Raw genomic sequence first — 23,046 nt, forward strand, 5'->3', positions numbered from 1 at the left:
ATATTTCCCTCCAAAAAGTTTTTTAGATTTATTTACCTTCATTATTTTATTCTACAATTTATTGAAAAATGTAAACTAAATTTTTTATGAAATAAATCACTAAAATTAAAATTGTAAACTACAATTTCTAGATTAAGTATTCTAATAGTTAAAGTATATAATATTTACTAAACAATTGATAATTTTTTTTTTTATAATATATTCTAAAACAAATTATCCCACATCAACCCGTTGTAAAACAATTCTACAATATTCACTTTATAATATTTTAAAACAAATTATCCCACATTCAACCTGTTGTAAACAATTCTACAATATTCACTTTATAATATTTAAAAAAAAATGATCCTATATTAACTGTACGGTAAAACATCTCCATAATTTCACCTATATATTAAAATTTCATTATCACTATTACTCACATCACATCCAGGCTTTCTGAAAATCATTGAAAGACTCATGAATTTGTGGAGCAGCTACATCTCTATCACCAACATATTCACCGAAGAATTCTCACAATTGAAAGGTAAGTTAAATATTTTTCCTTGAAAATTTTCATATTAAATTAGTTTAATGAAAAAGTTTTTTTTTTAAATTAATAATTTTTCTGAGCCAAAATAACAATTACATCGCTTGTGAGCATGGTGGGTCTGATCAAACTCAATCGCTCAATACCTGTGGGTGGGCTGCTGTGGTGTCGCGGGGTGGGCTCCTTCCCTCACTGCCCCCTTCATCTCCCCTTCTCCCCTCAACCTCCCGCGCCTATCCGCCCCTCACTCCCCTCTCACCTCCCCCGACCCCACAGGGTGCCCTCGCCCCTCCTATGCCCATCTTTCCCTCAGCCCCCTCTCTCACCACCCCCAACACCCCGTGGGCCCCCCGCACCACCACCCCCCCCCGAGGTGCACTCCACCTCCTTCACAGACCTCCTAACCCCGACCCCCCCCCCCGAACCCCCCCCCTAAACCCCCAGGCGCTTGCCCCCCATCCCCTGGCGCCCTACCCAACCCAATCCCCCGACCCCTGGGGCGCCCACCCCCCAACCCCCCACGGGGCGCCCCACACCCCCCACACTAACCCCCCCCCCACCTGGGCGCCCGCCCCCCATTCCCACCCCCCTACGGGCGCCCCACAACCCTCACCCACCAAACCCCCCCAGGCACCCTGCCCAACCCATTCCCCCCTCCCAACCGGCGCCCGCCCACCCCCGGCCCCAACCCCTAGCCCGCACCCTCCCCACACCCCCCCGCGGGCGCCCCACCCCTTCCCCCCGCCCGGGCACCCCCCCTCCCACCCACTGCCACCGCCACCCCCCCCCCCCGGGCCGCACCCTTCCCCCGCCCAGGCGCCCCACCCCACCCACCGGCACCCCGTAGAGTGCCCGCCAGCTGCCCCCCACTCCTCCCTCCCCCTTCCCTCCGTCGCCCTCCTCCTCTCCCTCATGCGGCCTCACCCCAGCTAGTGCCTGACCCGCGGCCTGCGCCCTCGCCTGGCAGGCCGCAGGACGATTCCGGGAATCGCCCTGCTGCCTACCAGGTGGGGGTGTAGGCTACTGGGGTGGTGCCTGCCTCGGCCATGCCACCCCGGTGGCTTGCACCCTCGCTTAGTAGGCGACAGGGCGATTATGAGGCAGGCACCACCTCGGTGGCCTACGCCCCCACTTGGCAGGCGGCAAGGCGATTCCCGGAATCGCCTTGCTGCTTGCCGGGCGGGGGCACGGGTCGCCGGGGTGTCGCGGCTGAGGCACTCGCCACCCCGGTGGTCCCCGTGGTGCCTGACTCGGCCGCACCATCCCGGCGGCCCGTGCCCCTACCCGGCAGGTGGCAAGGCGATTCCGGAATCGTGCTACGGCCTGCGAGGCAGGGACAGGCCGCAGGAGGGAGAGGAGGAGGGTGGTAGAGGGAGGAGTGGGGGGCGGGGGACGGGCACCCAGTGGGGGTGCATGTGGGTGGAGTGGGGTGCTCGGGCGGGGGCAGAAGGTGGGGCACACAGGCGGGGGAAGGGTGCAGCCCGGGGGAGGGAGGGAAGGCACTGGTGGCCGGGGCGGGGGGCGCTGGCGGTGGGTGGGGAGGGGCGCCTGGATGGTGGCAAGGGGTGATTGGGGGCTGGGGCTTGAGGCGGGCGGCGGGTAGGCGCCTAGGGGGATTGAGGGGCAAGCGTCGGTTGGTAGGGGGGTTAGGGGGTGCTCGGGGGGGAGGGGGAGATGGGTTAGGGGGCGGGCGCCTGGGGGGCTGGGGGGTTGGGTTGGGTAGGGCGCTGGTGGGGGGTTTGGGGGGCGAGGGTTGTGGGGCGCCCGAGGGGGGGGGTGGGTGGGCGAGGGGTGGTCGGGCAGGGCTCCCGGGGGGACAGGGGTTTGGGTTGGGCAGGGCACCCGGGGGGGTTTGGGGGGGCAAGGGTTGTGGGGCGCCTAGGCAGGGGGGCGGGAGGGGTTGTTTGGCCACCCCGGGGGGGGCGACTGGGGGGCAGGCGCCCGGGGGGCCAGGGGGGTGGGTTGGGCAAGGCACCGGGGGGGGTTTGGGGGCCAAGGGTTGTGGGGCACCCGAGAGATGGTTAGGAGGTGGGCGACGAGGGGTTGGGTTGGGCAGGGCGCCCCAGGGGGGGCGCTAGTGGGTTTGGTGGGGGGGTGTGGGGCGCCCGGGGGGGGGGGGGGGGGGTGGCCGGCAATGGGTTTGGTTGGGGGGGTGTGGGGCGCCCCTTGGGGGGGGGGGGGGGGATGGGGGGCGGGCGGCCCCGGCGCCTGGGTGGGGGCGCCAGTGGGTTTGGTTTGGGGGGGGGGGGTGAGGGTGCCCAGGGGGGGCAGATGGGGTAGGGCGCCAGTGGGTGCGGTGGGGCGCCATTACATATATTTTTTTTGTACTTATTAAAAAAATCAGACATTTCATATAATATATACATAGTTAATTTTGGAATGTTTTATTCGTGATTTACTTTTTTTACACTAGAATGTTAATGCATACCCTTTTAGAATGTGAGGGGTAGTGGGTGAGGGAGGGGGGTGGGTGGGTGGAAGGGTGGTCGCAGGGCAGGCGAGTGAGGGGGGCAGCATTGGCGGGGCGATTTTGATCATACAAATAAAAAATTTATGATATATTTTCGTTCTTAATTTAAGTTAATATGTTTTTATTATTTACTCATTTATGTGTTTCTATTTTTCAGGAAAATGACATCAAAAAAAATTTCAGTGAATCTTTCTGGACCAAAGACTCTTAAAGGCGCATCTTCAAGAAACATTGGTGAACGAACTCCAGCTAAGCTCATGACTACAAATATTTTAGGTGCCTCAAGAGAAGCTTAATTTATGGTGGTCGTACATTTCAGCTTAATATCAAGCAAACCTATAAAGCAAGTGAAGGACAATGTCAATATCAAGTTAGAAAGCCATATCATCTGCATGTTCACAACTTGAAGACATTGATGAGGTACAATCCATATGCTCATGTGGTTAGTTATGTGCTTCTTGTTGATCCACTTCAAGTTCCCAACAAAGAAGCATTTGATAAGTCAAAATGTTTTGAATACAACTATTATGTGCTTGGGGGAAACCATTCTGTAGAAGCTCAAGGAAAATTGATGGAGGAATATCCTAATAACCCACGTTTTGAAACAATGAAATGTATCAATTACACTAGTTTATCAGATACAGAAGCAAAGTTAGTGGCATGGGATCATAATTCAGATAATGAATATAGGATGTCTATGACTTTCATCCAAAGGGTTAGATTTATTCATAGTGATTTTGAAGAAAAATGTGGTGGGGATAAGATAAATGTTACTGCAGATTTCCGAAAGGAATGTTGTATGGAAATAGGCTATCAAACTAAAGAAAAATCCAATTCAAAAGGTGGAAAAGGCAACAAAAATAGTGATTTATTCAGAGGTGTTGATAACATTTTCCAAGGACACAACACCTTGAAAGTAAGTCTTTCAATCCTTTATTAGCAAGAGCAACCGCATCCGAAATAGTAAAAGCACCCGCAACAGTAACTGCCACCTCTACCTCTATTCTTATTCCCCTTCCCTTCCCAGATGTGCCTTACCATCGCTTCTCCCTTGACCAGAGCCTTACCTCCTCCGTACACAAGCTTGAGCAGAGATACGTTGACATTTAGAACTAGAGATGTTTGGAATTTGATTGATGAGATTTTTAGCATGTGGGAAGACATTGCCATTAAAAACCAGAGGGTCAAAAAGTCTAAGTCATTGATATGTGGCAACAGTAAATCAGCTCCTGAAATGAAGCAGCTTCCAGACGATATGACTATCACACCTTGGAGGGTGATGCAAGGAGTGAAAGATGAAAAAATTGTCAAAACAATATTATCTCATGTGAGGTCAGGGGAATTATCATTGGAGGAAATGTCTGAAGAATTTCAAAAGTAAGTTTGTTGAATTATTTTTATTTATTTCTAGATTATAATTATATTTTAAATCAAACAAGTTGTTCTTGATAGCATTTGTTATACATATCATTATATTAACTTTTTGTTACTTTATCTATGTAGTCACAAAGTTTACATGAAAATTCAAGAACAAATGGTTAGATTGTTGAATGAAGATAGTTGGGATGATGTTGTACGCAACTATCCAGATTCAAGTTCTACATCAACATTAAAATCTTTTTATCTTGCATTTAAAAAGGTATCTTGATTTATAAATTCATTTTTATTCACCTGTGTACTATTTTTAATTTATAACTTACACATATATTTGCTTATTTTATAAAAGATGAGGAAGGATGATAATGGAGAGCGAGATAGTTTCAAAACCTTTATTGAAAAAATAAAGATCGAAAGACTGAGGAAGCAACGTATTAAGAATGTTCAACTTGATCCAACTCTTAATATTTTCATTTGGAATGGGCTAGACACTATTAAATATCAAGTAATACAAGGCAACTGTGAAGACATTGCTAAACTCATACCTAAAAGGGATTATGCCCTAGTCATTGCAGATATTCCCCATGGTTTCAATATTCCAAACATTGACTATGATAGTGACCCTTATACTTATCAAGCTCTTAGTAAAGTGGTTGCGGGATTTGTAGAAGTCACGTCATCACCATTATGGAGATTTGTGATATTTCATTCAGACACATAATTGGCAATGATATTGTCAAGCTTCAAGGGGAAAACAAATTCAAGGATGTAGCTTACATGGTAAGACATTTAAAATGTATATTTGATTAATGTTGAAAAATTTGTTTATGTACAAGTTAATTGAAATTTTACTATTTCATGTTACAGGAAAAAGTCAAATCTTCGTAACAATGAAGATCAACAATTTATAAATGATTGTGAGTTCATTCATATTGATAGTTGGGCAAAAGATGATAGCCATATGTCTATGATTTTTAATCGGGTAGACGGAAAGAGTCATAGCCAAATACTGACTTATAATGCTGTTGTGAGAAAACTAACATATGAAGACAAGGAAGCAAAAGGAGAGATAGTTAAAATTTATCAAAAACCACAATTACTAATTAACTATCTTATAGACATTTGTTCAAATGAAGGAGATTGGGTTCTGGATTTATTTTCTGGCTCAGGTAAGTTTTATTATATGGAATTGAATTTCAATATGTTATTTTTTAATTAATATGTCATTGTCCTAAGTTAGTTCATTATTTCTTTTGTGCTTCATAATTAGGTACAACACTAGCATGTTGCCTTCAAAAAGGAAGAAATTGCATTGCAATTGAAAAAGATCCAGTACAGTGCAATTTCATTCAACAAAGAATTAATGCTCTTCAATTTCTTCCAGATGGAATGCAAGAAATTGGGTTGAAGAAAGGGGACTTTAGTGAATCACATGTGGCAAAAAAGGAAAAGGAACCCCAACCACCATTACATGGAATGTTTGGAAAGACATACATTAGGAGATTCGCAGACATCAAAGATCCATTAGTAGAGGAAAATGAGCAAAAGGAAATAGAAAATATTGTGGAAGAAGACAATGATGAAACTCTAGAGGACGAAGAGTTTGGATTACGTGAAATTGTTGATTAAATTTAAGTTATGCTTGTAAATCAAGCTTTGCAATGTTTTGGCTTTGACATTTTATGAGAAGAATAAACACTCAATTAGGGTTGTTATACGTTCAATATTTGTAATATGTGATTTTCGCATTGATTTTTAAGTTAATCATTATTTTTTGAAAAGAAAGTGATTATTATTATTTTTTTGACATGAAATTCATAAAAAAAAACTATTATTTAACCATTTTTAGTTAAAATTATCGTATAAAAATTGTGATTTTGACATGTTAATGCTAGCAAAAAATTATCAAAATGTGTAGTTTTTAGTTATATTTATGTTAAAAATGGTTATTTTTATGTCTATTGTTAAAAAATATTGTTTTTTAGAAACAATTATTTCATGTGGATTGAAAAATTAATTAGGGATGCATAAATATGTAGAATATCGAAAATTCTAAATATCGACCTTCTAATTTAAAAATGCAAAACAATAAAAACCTCACTAAAAAAAAAATTAAAATAAAAAACAAGAAAATGTGAAGAAAACGACCACTTCAAAAATTATCAAATTTACAAAATAATTATTTACATTTTATACATTAGAAAATTTAAAGCCAAAAAACAGGTCTTTTAAAAAAAGGGTGTGATGCAGAATACTCACTTTTTAAAATCAGCATGAAAATCACTACCATTCTAAAATGTAATGTACATAAAAAAAAATTAAAGTGCCAAAAACTATGCTCTAAAAAAAACATGTGTGTTCTGCATCACCCCTTTTCAAAATCAGGTCACTCTTTTGCTATCTCTACAAAACAAGTAATAGTATCAGTTCTCGTTTCAAAGTTTACATAGTTTTCATCTTAAAACAACCTTCATCAAGCTTGTCAACCTCTGTTTATTAAACTCAGACCTCTTCCACCTACTAAGTCACTTGCTTCAAAAGTGAAAAAATGCCCATGTCATTTTATGTACTAACACCTGGCACATAGTAGACATTGAGGAACATCAGCATATTCCCTCCAAAGGGAAATCTGGACATTTCTTTTACCAACTACAGTATACTCCTTCCCACCACCAAAGATCACAGAATCCTTGGACGAACACGACACATACTCTGTGAACCAATCCATCCTGTTAGTGAAATGTCGTGAGGGCCCTAAATCAATATACCAAGCAGATGACCTGGACTGATCATGATGGGTGCAGCTCTACGGGTCTATTTATATGTTTATCAGTGTCTAGCCCTAGGCTGGTGGCCTTGTCTTTCATTGTGTAATCCCTGTTTGATGTTAGCCCTTGTGATTGTATGATGAGCCCTCTACCCCCTCCCTCAACTGTTATTCTATATTAGATGCTCCTGAAGCTATAAGTCTTATAAGTGGGTCTGTATGGAAAGGGTGGTATGAGAGCTGTATGAATTATATACACAACTATGCAATGAGTATTGGTTGTAACCTCATGAACTTACTAGTAGCCTGATCTTTAGCTGCTTATTTCACCTAGAGAAAAACAAATATCCTGAAAAAAGAATAGTACATAAACAACATGGTGTAAAAGAGCTTACTAGAGGCAAGAGCCGCTAATCAGAGTCAGCACTATAATCTGTCATAGGTTGAATAATATTCAGCCTGTACCAAGTACTTGAGCTCTAGCCAATCAGAAACAATATCTATTGCTGATTTACAGGCACTATAGTATACCAAGCTGGATTACGAGATTACCACCGTGTAAATTAGCAACAAGAATGAATAAATCTACCAGAGACGGTGGGGTCGTTGATTTCGTGGGACCTCCTCTGGAGCCTCCTTTCAACAACAAAAACAACAAACCCCTCCACCTTGGCAACAGCATAGGACTCTTAGTCTACAGACCTATCTTTCCCTTGCATCATCTGAAGCTTATGGATCAACAGACCTACGAGGACCTATTTCTCGTCCTGACAATGTGAGTGAGTCTCCCTCAGAGAGCGAAAGCTCATGGGAAACATAGCATACTAAGCAAACACGCGTGGAGGTGGTAGGAGAGATATTGAAACAAATAATGAACTCTGCAGAGATCCCAAATCCTTTAGATAAACTTTTCGAAATATAAGGTTTTTTTTTTTTTTTTTTTCTTTTCCAGAAAAAATTTGACATTTATACATTAACAGGTTGGGAAACTAGAACGCTCATTGAAAACTGTCACTAAGAAATACATGGGATATTTATACATTCAAATAAATATCTTCCATATATAATGAACACAAGGCAAGCTAGAGCATGGCGGCCAACCGAACAAACAACAGACAATACTTTTAGCATTCAGCTCCATCCATATAAAATGAAGGATCGTGAGGATTTGGACTATCCATGACCATAAGCTGCATATCCTCTGAAGGTTTCCTGTGGCAATTTCACTAGTTTATGAAGCAATTATTTATTTGTTTCTGATCCAGACCTGTACTTTCAGTGAAAGCAACCTTGCTTGTTTCCCAAGAATATGGTCACTTGTAATGTACATTCCACCAGTACTTTCAGCCAAAGCGAGCTTGTCTATTTCCGAAGGATATAGTCACTTGTAATGTACATTCCACCACTTAAGCAGCTTCTGCCTTGCCTCCATCGGGAGTTTTCCTTTCTTTTTCTTCTTTAGAAAATATTTCTTGAGAGTTGTGAAATATCCACTGTACTTATGAAGAAGTTGATCTTTCAAACCTAGTGTTTGGCAACTTCGAGCTTGGAGAAAGAGCCTAGAATTTGTTAAGGAAGAGAGGCCAAGTTTTTATCTTTTGGAAATATGAGTTTGCACTACAAAGAAAGGGATGTATTCCCTCCAAATTCATTACTGGTCGAGTTGTTGGAACTAACGACTGAGTTTACTAAAGCAAGGGGTCAAAGATCATTCTCATTTTGGTGGGATGATTTATATGAATAGAACAGAGGCTGAGCTTCCCATTAAATATTAAATGAAGTTTGTGTTCCTTTTATTAGTTGGCTGAATGTATAAATACTTGTTGAAGGTCAATTTGGGTGTAGGAGTTAAGTTCCTGAGCTACTGAATGCCAAGTATCTTACTATTTTTCTATTGGATGTGTATTATTTATTGAGCATGGTCCTGTAGCTTCTAATGGTTGTGGTACAGTTTGCATCGCCGAGAAAAGGAGCGGTTGCTCACTGAAATTTTATCTTGATGAAGTGTATAAAGGCTAGTTGTTACACAAAGCTCGAGTTTCCTCATTGTTGTAATATTTCTTCAAGATATAGTGAGCTAGTAGACATTGATATGAAAGCTGGTGGTAGATGCTATTAAGCTTATTCTCTTACTCCAGGTTCCATTGTGCACCCATTTTCTGAGTATGGTTCTGCTATATGTACTCTTTAAAGTGCTGAATATTAATATATCCATGCTTTGTAAATTGTGGACTAATATTTAATTAAAAGAAATATGTTTTGTGCTCATATTTGTGTTTTCCATTTGGTTAGAGATGTGACGCTCACTCCAAATTGTTGCTTTTTTCCCCAACTAGGTTATCACTTAGTCGGTGCACGTGTTAAGCATGGTCGCTAGTGGTTTTGCACGATGAGACACTAGCTCCATTCATAAGAAAGAAATAGGTGTTGTTTAGTTTTTTCCTTTTTTTTTTTACATTATAGAACTTGTTAGAGACCCTCTGTATGCCAAATAAAATCAGCTATGTCTATGTTATGAAAAATACCTTTACTATTATTTTTCTTATCTCTCACTTTGTAGTTTTCAATTAGATTCTCTGTTTGTTGACAGGTACCCTGAAAATGATGAATTTACATACTAAAATTTCATCAACAAATGCATCTCCAGCACTTTTGTATCTCTCTGTGATGCTTCCCTTCACGTGCAAAGAGTAAGATCTCATGGAAAGTTTCATTGTCAAAATATTCATAAACAAAAAAAGGTTTGCCCATATGAACTTCTTAGGGATTTTACAATTTCAGAAGCAACCTCAAGACGAACTACAATCATGTTTTTATCACACAGTGGGTGAGTTACCCAGTGTTTAAGTAATCTTGCACCAAATAAGTATGTGTGTGGTCCATCATCCATAGTAATGATTCATTTCGAGAGGCAATGGCATTATTTCTCAGCACCTCTAATGGCTACAAAAAAAAAATCAATCTAGTATCCATTTCCCAGGGATTCAAAATGTTACCAACACACTGTATGATTTTCAAAACAATTAAGTTACTAACACTTTGCCATTTTGCAAAGGCTATTGTGTAGTTCTCCATGTTGAGTGCTTGATTTTGATACTATGGCTTCCTCGCAGGTATTTGAAACTTGGTGCTCATTGAATTCGTAAAGTATCTATATGAATCTTACTGATAGGTGCCCTTCTATTTTGTGTCTTGAGATGTAGAAACTGATTGTTGACTCATCCAAATACCATTTTTGTATGGATGTTGGAAATTCTACATTCAATCTCTAAAGCCTGGGTGAATTCCAAATTCACAGAACTCCCTCGTCACTTATGACTACAACAAATGGCCAAATTGATTGGATTCCAAGGCGTATGCATTTAGCCTCATCCTTAGCTAGTGTCCTGCTTCAATATCCCATGTATAAATGTCACTGGCTACAACACTTATAAAGTGAGGGACTCTCACAACCAGTGACCATAGCCAATCTCTTTGCATACATGAATTCCCATATCTAAGGGCCACTATAAATTTTGACAGAGTCAAGGCCCAGGTATGTAATGGGTCCAATATGTCCACAAAGGAAAAATTCAGTTCTCTGACCTGTGATTCCTAAAATGTCAAACAAATGAGGGAGCTCAAGAATTGCTCGCCAATCTCTCACAAAAACCTTAGTTCCACCCACAACCAACATCTCCATATGTGCTACTATGGCTCATATTGTTCTATGAAGTGGTCGTGATTGTTCAATTAGAAACCTTTCTGCATGTTCCACATTCTGATAATTGTATCATATCTTGCAATAAAAATGAGATTTACAAATTCCAAAAGACAAACAGACCATATGGGTTCCTTATGGCTATGGAAAACATTTATTTTAAATGGCCCTAGAAAAGCCTTGCTACAAGCTTTTTTCTCAAGGTAGAGCTATCTCCATGATTTTTTTTGGTGGCAAGGAATCTTGAATGTAGAGTATTTTTTTAGTTCATAGTGGTTTTGATAAGAAAAATATGGAAGGGCTATTTATCGTAATTGGGTTTACTGTGGGGAGGGGTTGTATGGGTGGATGTACCATCGACATGAAGTAGATACCTATACAAAAATGATCATTTTGTTACCAAATAATCATCAAATAATAATAAAACATAGCTAATTAACACCCTTTTGCTAAATTTACTTCTGTAGACAAAATTTAGGGATAGTGTATGAAAATATAGGTAAGAAGGGTATGTTGTGGGTGGCCAAAATGGTGCAGAAAGGTGTTAAACAGGGCCTTTTCAATAAGTACTTTTCTTGGCAGGGGGGGGGGGGGTGAACATACATCTATATTATATATTGAAAGAGATACAACAAATGAAGATACATTAAGTCTTTGCTACAATTCCATCTCCATGCTCATTGAGCTCATCCTTTTCCATCATTTATTGGTTAGAAAAAGAAAGCAAATATCTCCATATTGTGGCAAGAATAATATGGATTCTTATCTAGGATTATGGTTTCTCTTGTTTTGATGCCCAATACTCAATTCATAGCAGAAGATGACCAAAAAACTATTTGATTGCTTTCCACTACCATGAGGATGCTTGATAATAGACTTACTATATCCCACTCATTGATATGGCCTCTATTTATAAGAAGATAGTGAAGGCTAAGAGATAGGTTCAAAGAATAGGAAGAAGGAGAAAACAATTCATGCACAAGTTCCATGCTAAATAATGCATGATGGCCAGCCCATCTCTCATTGATCTCCTCAAAATTATCTGAATCTCAAAGATTACAGGGGTGGTCGTAGGTTTGTTATTGACAATTAGTATTCAACCATAGCTTGAGTATTAGAAACATCTAGTCAATCACCCTTTTTCCTAATAAGTTCATAGTTAGTCTTAAAAACTATTTTTTGGAAGTGATTTCTTAAGTGCATCTCATGATTTAAACAAAATCATAGTACTCAGTTCCCTTCAAGGCTTCGGATGATAAACGAAAGTTTATAAATTATCATTTTATTCTTCTTGGATGGTTTCATTGTTGTTATTAGCTCAAATTTCCTATCCTTCCATGCCATCTACGGTATTCTCTTATTACCATGGAGTTTATTTCATGGTTTTCTCAAACGTCCTTCATTACTACTTAAACTCCTTTCTTAAATGTATATTTCAATTTTATAAAGGGATGCTCCATTTGTAAAGGTACCCATAGCTGAAAAAAACTAGAAAAATATGCACACATTTAGCTTTTACCACCTAAAAATTATGTACTTGTCACATTTGCACAAGTTCACCAAAATAAATAATCAAAATACATTTTTTCCACCAACGTTACCTCAATTTTCACCTTCATTACACCTATGGAAACATTTGAAGAAAACTTGGATTTGGAACCATTAGGGGTAATACACTTTTTACCCATAATAAGTTGTGGCTAGTGTAGAAAGTACTCCCAAAACCTACATTGGCCCATAAAAACCTTAATTTTGATTATTTATAACCATAATCTTCTAGAAAAGGAAAGTAGAACTTATAAATGGACATTTTAAAACCTTAATTTCTGTTAGTAGCCTTGACTTGCTCAATTAACCACAACTTTCGTGACCAATTCAAGGTGGTTTAACCATTACTTTCTTATAAATAAAGACTTGAGGTCTCTCCATCTATCATCCATCCACATAGAATAGGTACATGCTACCAAAATTATGCCAAAAGATCTCAAAGATTCCTTCCTCTTGATGATAGTTTTTGGATCTTCATGGTAATTGCAACCAAGGAGGGAATCGATATAAACCATGGAAGCAAATGATCCTCCCAAGGAGGAGATTGTGGAGCCACTTCTTCATCAAAGTTTTCTTTGTAGGTGAAAGCATGTATTCCTTCCATTGTAAATGAAGTTATTATTTATATTCTCTAAATAATTATAATAGTATTTATGTTTGTAGTTCATTCATTTAGGATCCTTTTATATGGATAGATTAGGTTTTAAAGTACCATAAATATTCTTTGGAATACATTTTTCATGTTTTGAGATTCATGCTTTTTTATATCTAAGTCACTACCCTTAGATTAGAGAAATTTTACACCATTGTTATAATTTACTACCAAAAATTTGGCAACACCATTAGATCAAAGAAGCATTTATTATTGCTTGGTTGTGGGCATGGAATTACTTTGTTCAAGTAAACAGGGAATTCCATACAAGATGAACACCATAAGTAACCAATCACACGACCAGATAAAATATCACAACAAAAGATTTTTTGTGTGGTTAAAACCCTCTAAGAGGGAAACAATCCACGACGCCAACCAACGTGCCCACTTGGGGAAATTTATTAATGCAAAAGAAAATATTTTACATAAGAGAGTTGTCACAATCAATCATCAGCCATGATGCTCCATGCCCTCTAAATAGAGACCGTGGAACAATTGGGTATTAAGGCACAAATTAATAGCCATTAGTATCAAGGAGACTATGAGCCATTAGATCACTCTATGTCTATATCACATCATGACCATCAAACCACAATGGAACTAATGCATACTAAAGAAATACAATAGAAAACACACTTTTACCTAATAGACACATTAGACTAAGTTGAACTTAATTAACTCCTAATTTTCTAAATATCCTAACACCCCCCCTTAAAAAAAACTTGGGATAGGATTGAAGGATCCGCAAAGGTGACATAATGGGAGAAGGAAGAACAAAATAGAGCCTATCGCCCTACTCTCTTCCTAATGGTGAAAAGGTAACACAATCTTTACTTTTCTTGTTGTTGTGAGGATGTTGCTTCTTTGGATGTTTGTTTTTATCTTTCTTTTAGGCCACTGGGGCCTTGTTAGATGTACCTATACTACTAATAATTCTAATATTTCCTTCATGGTTTCCAAAGACCCATGTTATATTTGCACAGAAATTTAAATATCATTCAGATATCTAAAAACCAAAGAAAAACATTGACATTTTTCTTTCACTCAACCTATAACATATTGCATTTTTCTTCATCAATGCTCTTCTTCCATATACTATTCATTTATGACACTTCCTTTGCAATATTTGGTGCATTTGCTAGTTATAGGTCATTTATAAGTTATAAATGTCTTCAGAGTTTCACTTCTAATTGAGTATTCAAATGAACATATTGATTCTCTTATACATAACTATTTTTCCCTCCACCCAATTTTCATAACTTCCATAACCATTAGGTAGGGACTTTTTGTTGGAAATAATACTGAGAGGGGGGGTGAATTAGTATTATCAAGTCAATTATTTTTCATTTCATAATCAGAATTGCATACGCTACTTCAGTTAGTGTAAATGGTGTATTTACACAACTACAGTTAAGGAAAATCACGTATAACTTGCAGACTTATAGTTTAATTTATTCTTCAAATGTTGATCATTAATCTGTGTGTGAGAACCATATAAACAGTAACCAGGAACAGTAAAACAGAACAGACAGTCACACACAAGAACACAAGATATAAGGTGGAAACCCAATGTGGGTGAAAACCACCTGTTGCAATTCGTCTCTATCTTCTTCCAATTAGAAACTTCTTTTCACAATGGTTCTGTACTAGTGCAGTCTTATACCAGTACGCAGGCTTCTACCTGCAGAAGGCTACAAACTTCTCTTTTCTTCCGGGGACCACGTTTCATAAATTTTCAGACTGGATCCATCAATGACAATAATGAAACATCAAATACATCTACATCAACCAATCTCCTTTGCTTCAATCAATATTGAATCAGACAATTACTTCTCTGAATGCTGTAACCAGAATACATTGGTAGTAACCAGAAACCAATCTGAGCCCAGAACACTACGACAATAAACAGAAGTAGCTAAAACATGTTTCATGAGACGTACACTACTTCAATATGTAGAACCTACGTGCATACGCTGCTGTATTAAGGCCAACCTACGTATACGCTATTTTTAATAACCTAACCAGCGTGTATACACGCCTTTGCTTCACTGAACCTACATACAGATCTATAAAAGATAATCTTACCCTTTTCAGTTATTCAAAAATTAGTACTACCCAGATCATCAAATTTATAGATCAATTCATGCACCAAATATAATAGATCAAATCACACAAAGATACTTCTATTCAAGCCTTAAGATCTTGACCCATCAATAGAACTTATCCTTCTTCTTGTGTTCAAGTTCCTCCTTGATTCAGATCCAGATATGCACCATAACCCAATGACTAGTATTCCAGATCTTTCTCTTCATAAGATATTCAATGCTTGAATGAATGCCTTTGCCAAATGATCTCCTTCCCCTTTTATAGTCTTAGGCCTTACTCAATACCATGGTCCAAAACCATAGAGAATCAATACCATGGACCCAATACCTGGGTTCAACACTTCGGACGAGATACCATCGTCCAAAACCATATGTAAAAATACTAAGGACTAAATACCATGGACAAAAAAATACGTTTTCCCACATGTACATGCTTTTTCTTGCATGAAAGTGTGTGCATACATATATGCGCCTTTTGATCGGTGATCTCACGTGTATACATGACTTGGTTAGGAGGAACCTGCGTATATATCTTTTTTCTTCATCCTGAGAGCTTGGACTATGATCTGTCATTTGAGTGAGTTTCCATCAAGGACAACACCTATGTCATAGCGCCAAACCTGTGTCATAATGCCAACAATCTCCCCCTTTGGACTTGATGGCAACCCCAAGTCACTCAAAGTCATTCTCCCCCTTTGTCATCAAGTGCAAAGGGTTATGCTCCCCCTGAGTACATGCTGAAATCTCTGCTCTGCTCTGTTGTCCATGCTCCCCCTGACTATAGGCAAGGTCTGCAAAAAGATGTTCTACAAGAAGAAACATGACTTTATACATCATAAATGACCTTCCTATCACCAAAGACTCATACATACATCCATCTCCCAACCAAGTGGGGATATACTAATATTGACTCATCCACTCAACCAAGTGGGGATCCACCAAAAGTTTACACATGATAAAATAAGAACATTACATCATCCATCCCAGGCATAGTGGGGAAACCAACATAGGCCATTACATGACCTTGATAATACAAGAAATACATGACATAGAGACTAAATATCTAAGACAAGACTATGATAGTCATCAGCAACTAACATCAGTAGCATCTGTCAGTCATCATCAAAACCAGCAACCATGATCTCCCTCTACACCTGATCCACCTAAAACAAAAACAGCTGTGAAATTGAACCGAGATCTCCTAAGATAATGCCAAAAATGCATTATTAGAATGATATGCTCCTCCTGAGCCCATGCTAGATGGTCTCTGTCAGACCCATATCAGACTCTTTTCATCCTGAGGCTCACCCCACAGTTTGTCTTCAAACCATAATATACACGACTGTGTCTACACACACCTACGTATCTACGCGGATACACTTCATGAAACTCGCGTACAATCACTGTTTTCTGAAACAGATAATTTCAACAGCAAGATGATGCATCAACTACTCCCAACTTCTATCTAAGGTATTCAAATGTCTCCTTGGGCAGTGGTTTGGTGAATATATCAACAACTTGTTCCTTGGAGGGGACATACTCCAATTTGACCTTTTGTTCAAGCACATGTTCTCAGAGAAAATGGTATTTGATAGGAATGTGCTTGGTCTTCGAATGCATGACTGGATTTTTTGAAATACTGATTGCACTTGTATTATCACAAAAAATGGAGATAGGTGGAGTACAAGTGATTTGAATGTCTTGCAATGTTTGCATCATCTAAAGGAGTTGTGTGCAGCAAGATGCAGCAGCCACATATTCTTCTTTAGCTGTAGATAATGCAATTGAACTTTGTTTCTTGTTGAACCAAGATACTAATCTGGAACTCATAAAGAATGCACCACCACTAGTGCTTTTTCTGTCATCCACGCTTCCTGCCCAATCTGCATCTGTATATGCATGAAGTGTGAGATCTGTATCTCTAGGATACCATAAGCCATAATTTTGAGTTCCTTGAAGATACTTGAAAATTCTTTTGACTGCCTGAAGATGAGTTTCCTTTGGATTTTCCTGAAATCTTCTGAATATTCCAACTTCATGCATGATGTTTGGTCTGGTACCTATTAGATAGAGCAGACTTCCAATCATTGATCTATAGGTTGGTTGATGCACTGCTGCTGATTCATCATTTGCGCTGAGGCTGCATCCTGTTACCATAGGGGTACATACTGGTTTCGAATCCTCCATCCCATATTTCTTCAAGATCTGCTTGAGGTACTTGGTTTGTGATAGAAAGATACCGTATTCATTTTGTTGGACTTGTAAACCAAGAAAATATGTGAGCTCTCCAAGTAAGGACATTTCAAATTCTTTCTACATCACCAAAGCGAAGTTTTGTCTCATGGCTTCTTCATTGCTACCAAAGATGATATCATCAACATACACAACAAGTATTAGCAATTTATCATTATCAATTTTTATATATAGATTGATATCTGTTAATCCTTTTGAAAAACCTTGTTGATGGAGGAACTTAGCCAAACGATAATACCAGGACCTTGGAGCCTGTTTAAGGCCATAGAGAGCCTTTTTGAGTCTGCATACAAGTTTTGGATCATTCCCAAGGATGAATCCATCTAGTTGCTCAATGTACACTTCTTCTTCTAAGTCTCCATTTAGAAAGGCATATTTCACATCCATTTGATATACTTTGAACTCCTGAAACCTAGAAAGAGCAAGGAACATTCTTATGGAATCAAGTCTAACAACTGGTGCAAAATTTTCTTCAAAGTTTATACCTTCTTGTTGAGCATACCCTTTGCAAACAAGTCTGGCCTTGTTTCTCATAACATCTCCATTCTCATTCAGCTTGTTTTTGAATATCCATTTTGTCCCTATGACATTCTTATCATTTGGTCTAGGAACCAACTCCCAAGTGTTATTCTTTTCAATCTACTCAAGTTCTTCATTCATGGCCTTGACCTAGCATTCATCTATGCATGCTTCACTTACATTTCATTTTTCAGTGGAGGAGAGCAATGCTAGATAGCTTGAAGCTTCTGAAATAGTTCTTCTTGTTTGTACACCTACCTCTTTCTGCCCCAAAATTTGAGTTTCTGGGTGATTCTTCTGGACATATCTGGATGGAGTCTTTTCTTCTACCTTATCTATTCTTCTGGTGCCTCATAGGTTTCTTCTTCATCATTATTCTGATTTGATGTTGAAGGATAGTCCTCATCATCTTCGAAATCTTCGGATTTTACCTGCCTTTGAATGCTTCCTTCTTCATCAACCACTACATCAATACTTTCAAAAAAAATTCTAAGTCTTTTATTGTAACACTTATATCCTTTGCTTCGGCGAGAGTAACCAAGGAGAATTCCTTCATCTGCTCTAGGTTCAAACATGTCAAGGTTTTCATCGGCCCTTTTGATGTAGCATTTTCTTCCAAAAATTTTGAAGTATTTTACTATAGGAGTCTTACCATACGAAAGTTCATGAGTAGTTTGAGTGTTGTTCACCCGAATGTTTGTCTTGTTGAGAATAGTAATGACAACAAATGCAGCTTCACCCCAGAAGGTTGCGGGAGTTTCAGATTCATCAAGCATAGCACGAGCCATTTGTTGAAGCATTTTGTTCATCCTTTCCACTGCTCCATTTTTCTGAGGAGTCCTTGCAGTAGAGAATTCCCTTCTTATTCCATGTTCTTCACAAAAATTGAAAAATTCATCTCAGATAAATTCTCCTCCTCGATCAGACCTAAGGCATTTGATTCTGCGATCTGATTCATTTTCAACCAAGGCTTTGAATGCTTTGAACTTTTCGAAAGCTTCATATTTATGCTTCAGAAGTCCTATCCAACACATCCTAGAAAAGTCATCAATGAACAATATGAAGTATTCTTCTCTTCAAGGTGACCTTTTCCTGGATGGACCAAATACATCAGTATGGACAAGTTCAAGTGGCTTACTAGCTGATCCTTCCCTCTTAGGGAAAATAGTTCTGGTTTGCTTACCGAACTGACATGATTTGCATATTGTATTGTCTGGAATTCTGATGTCAGGGAGATCATGGACTGCCTGATATTTTCATGTTTTCCTTATCTGAGAGAAGCTTAGATGCCCCAATCTTCTGTGCCATAGCCAGTGTTCATCATTCTTGCTTAGATAGAATTGTTATTGTCCTCCCTTGAGTATGTATAAATTATTTGGAATTCTTATGCCTTTGATCATTGTTTCTCCTGTATCAAGCTCATGAGCAATACATCCATTTGATCGAAATATTACCTCATTTCCTTGATCACACATTTGACTGACACTCAATAGATTATGTTTTAGGCCATCAACATACATAACATTTCCAACTTTGACTTTTTCTTTCAAAATAACAAAACCTTTACCTTTTATGAATGCAGCGGTGTCATTTCCAAATGAGACCTTCCTTTCTTTTTCTAAGGCACTATATGGCTGAAGTTTTTCTTTATCACATGTCATATGTTTTGGGCATTCACTATTGATGTACCACTGATTTTCTTGTCCTTCCGCATATAAGGCTATACCACATCTTTCTGGTTGCAGTTATTTCTTTCTTCATGTTTTGGGACTCAATGAAGCTTGCTCCTTCTGAGTTGTTTGTCGAAACCTACTCCTGCATTCAGAATCTTCATGACTGAAGTTGTTACAAATAGAACATTCTATTTTATTTTCAAGAGTAGAAAAGTTATTGTAGGTTCTTTTCATGATTCCAGTCACAGTCCTTTGATTTCGTGCTTCTTTGGTCATGATGGTCTTGTAGGCAACACATTGAGCTGCTTTGTGTCCAAAGTTATGACAAGAGGAACATTGGCCATTCAAGAATTTCCTGATTATCAAACCTTCTATCCAGGTGATTGTAGTTTCCATAGATATTCATTCTTGAGCCAAATTGAGAATGATTTACCTACAATTGGTTGTAGCTTCTGTTCATCCTTGAAGTAGATTGTCCCCGATGTACTTGGTGATCTGCTTTATGCCTTTGCTGTCGATTGTCAACCTGTTCACTTCTCCTTGCTGCATCAAGATAACTTTTGGAGGTTGATGGCTTCTGTGCTTGAGATGCTTCTTCAGTATATCCAAGACCTGTCTTGATTAGTGGAGAATGCTGCACTTTGATAATCTCATCTGAAGTTTTAGATCCTTTAGCAAATATAAGATTAAGAGCTTTTGTTTTCTCAATATCTTTTCTAAGTCCCACAATTTCATATTCTAACTTTTCATTGTGTTTTCCCCTTTCAGCAAGTTGGAATGTCAGAGTATCTATGATCATAATTTTTTCTTCTAAACAAATTTTAAGTTTAGAAATTTCTTCATAGAGATCATTTTCATCTATAGCATCCAAGAAATCATCATCTTCAAAAGCCATCAAAATTCTATAATCATTACATTGTTCATCTTCATCACTAATTGAAAATCCATCATTATCTTCATGTGTATAGTAGCTCTTCTTACTTACATTCTGTTTTTTGTTCCATCTAACGGGTTCCTTACCTTTATCAAGCTTATCTTTATGAGGACATTTGGCTGCATAGTGACCAACTCTTCCACAAGCAAAGCATTTGAAAGGCAGCTTACCTCTGAATCTTCTAGAACCCCATTGAAGGTTCTTGACAAAGTTTGATTCTTCCTCTCCTTCTGACATATGTCCTGACTCATTGTAATCTCCTTTTCCTAAAGCTTTGAATGCAGCTTCTCTCCTATCTGATGGTCCCCCTTTTCTCATTTCAAAAGCAGTTAGGATTTCGTGTAGCTGTGACATGGTAATACTCTGTAGATCCTGTTTTTCTTCTATGACAGAGACTTTTGATTCAAACTTAGAAGACAAAGATCTTAGAACCTTTTCAACCAAAGTAACTTCTTTTATCTCTTCACCTAAGTTTTTCATATGATTAACAATCTCATCTATACGTAAGAAATCATTAGCCACACTTTCATCATTGTACATTCTGAGATTTTCATATTGAATTCTGAGAGTTTGTAGTTTTGCACATTTTACATGATCGTCTCCTTCATAGCTCAGAACGATCTTGTTCCATATTTCTTTTGTGATTTTGAGCTGCATAACCTTAACAAATTTTGATTGAGATAAACTCCCTAATAGAGTATTGAAAGCCTTTTCATTTGTTTCATACTGCCTCTTACCAACCACATCTATAGGAGTTGCTGATGGAAATGTGTATCCTCCTTCCACGATATCCCAAACTTTTGTACCAAGAGATTGAAGATAGGTTGTGATTCTTACCTTCCATTAGAAAAAGTTGCTCCCATCAAAGATTTTTGGCCTGATCGATGCCTCTTTTTCGTAGATGCTCATGATGATAGATCATCCTTCAAGCGATCAAGCTTATTCTGAAGGACCTCCTCTGATACCAATTCTTGGAAATAATACTGAGAGGGGGGGTGAATCAGTATTATTTCCAGCAATTATTTTTCATTTCATAATTAGATTTGCATATGCTACTTTAGTTAGTGGAAATGGCGTATATACACAACTGAAGTTAAGTGAACTCGCGTATAGCTTGTAGACTTATAATTTAATTTATTCTTCAAATGTTGATCATTAATCTATGTGTCAGAACCATATAAACAGTAACCAGGAACAGTAAAACACAACAAACAGTCACAGACAAGAACAAAAGATATAAGGTGGAAACGCAATGTGGGTGAAGACCACCTACTGCAATTCGTCTCTATCTTCTTCCAATTAGAAACTTATTTTTACAATGGTTCTGTACTGGTGCAGTCTTATACTAGTACATAGGCTTCTACCTGCAGAAGGCTACAACCTTCTCTCGTTCTCCAGCTTCTCCTGGAAGGGAGCTACAACCCCCTTAGCTCTTGTACTAGCTGATGTACTAGTACATAGGTGCTGACCTACAGAAGGCTACAACCTTCTCTTTTCTTCCAGGGACCATGTTTCATAAATTTTCAGACTGGATCCATCAATGACAATAATCAAACATCAAATACATCTGCATCAACCAATCTCCTTTGCTTCAATCAAAACTGAATCAAACAATTACTTCTCTGAATGTTGTAACCAGAATACATTGACAGTAACCAGAAACCAATCCTAAACCCAGAACACTGCAACAATAAACAGAAGTAGCTAAAACATATTTCATGACACGTACGCTACTTCAATATGTAGAACCTGCATGCATACGCTGCTGTATAAAGGCCAACCTGCATATACATTATTTTTAATAACCTAACCAGTGTGTATACACGCCTTTGCTTCACTGAACCTGCGTACAGATCTATAAAAGATAATCTTACCCTTTTTAGTTATTCATACATTAGTGATACCCAGATCATCAGATTTATAGATCAAGTCATGCGCCAAGTATAACAGATCAAATCACTCAAAGATACTTCTCTTCAAGCCTTAAGATCTTGTCCCATCAATAGAACTTATCCTTCTTCTTGTGCTCAGGTTCCTCCTTTATTCAGATACATATATGCACCATAACCTAATGACTAGTATTCCAGATCTTGCTCTTCATAAGATATTCAATGCTTGAGTGAATGCCTTTGCCAAATGATCTCCTTCCCCTTTTATAGTCTTAGGTCTTACTCAATACCATGGTCCAAAACCATAGAGAATCAATACCATGGACCCAATACCTAGGTTCAACACTTCGGACGAGATACCATGGTCCAAAACCATAGGTCCAAATACTAAGGACTAAATACCATGGACCAAAAAATAAGTTTTCCCACATGTACGCGCTTTTCCTTGCATGAAAGTGTGTGAATATGTATACACGCCTTTCGATTGGTGATCCCGCGTGTATACGTGACTTGGTTAAGAGGAACCTACGCATATCTCTTTTTCCTTCATTCTGAGAGCCTGAACTATGATCTGTCATTTGAGTGAGTTGCCATCAAGGATAACACCTGTGTCATAGCGCCAAACCTGTG

This window comes from Pinus tabuliformis, chromosome 6 (genome assembly GCF_031772625.1).
Source record: "Pinus tabuliformis cultivar Carrire ecotype Pingquan chromosome 6, CPIR1, whole genome shotgun sequence".
NCBI lineage: Eukaryota > Viridiplantae > Streptophyta > Pinopsida > Pinales > Pinaceae > Pinus > Pinus tabuliformis.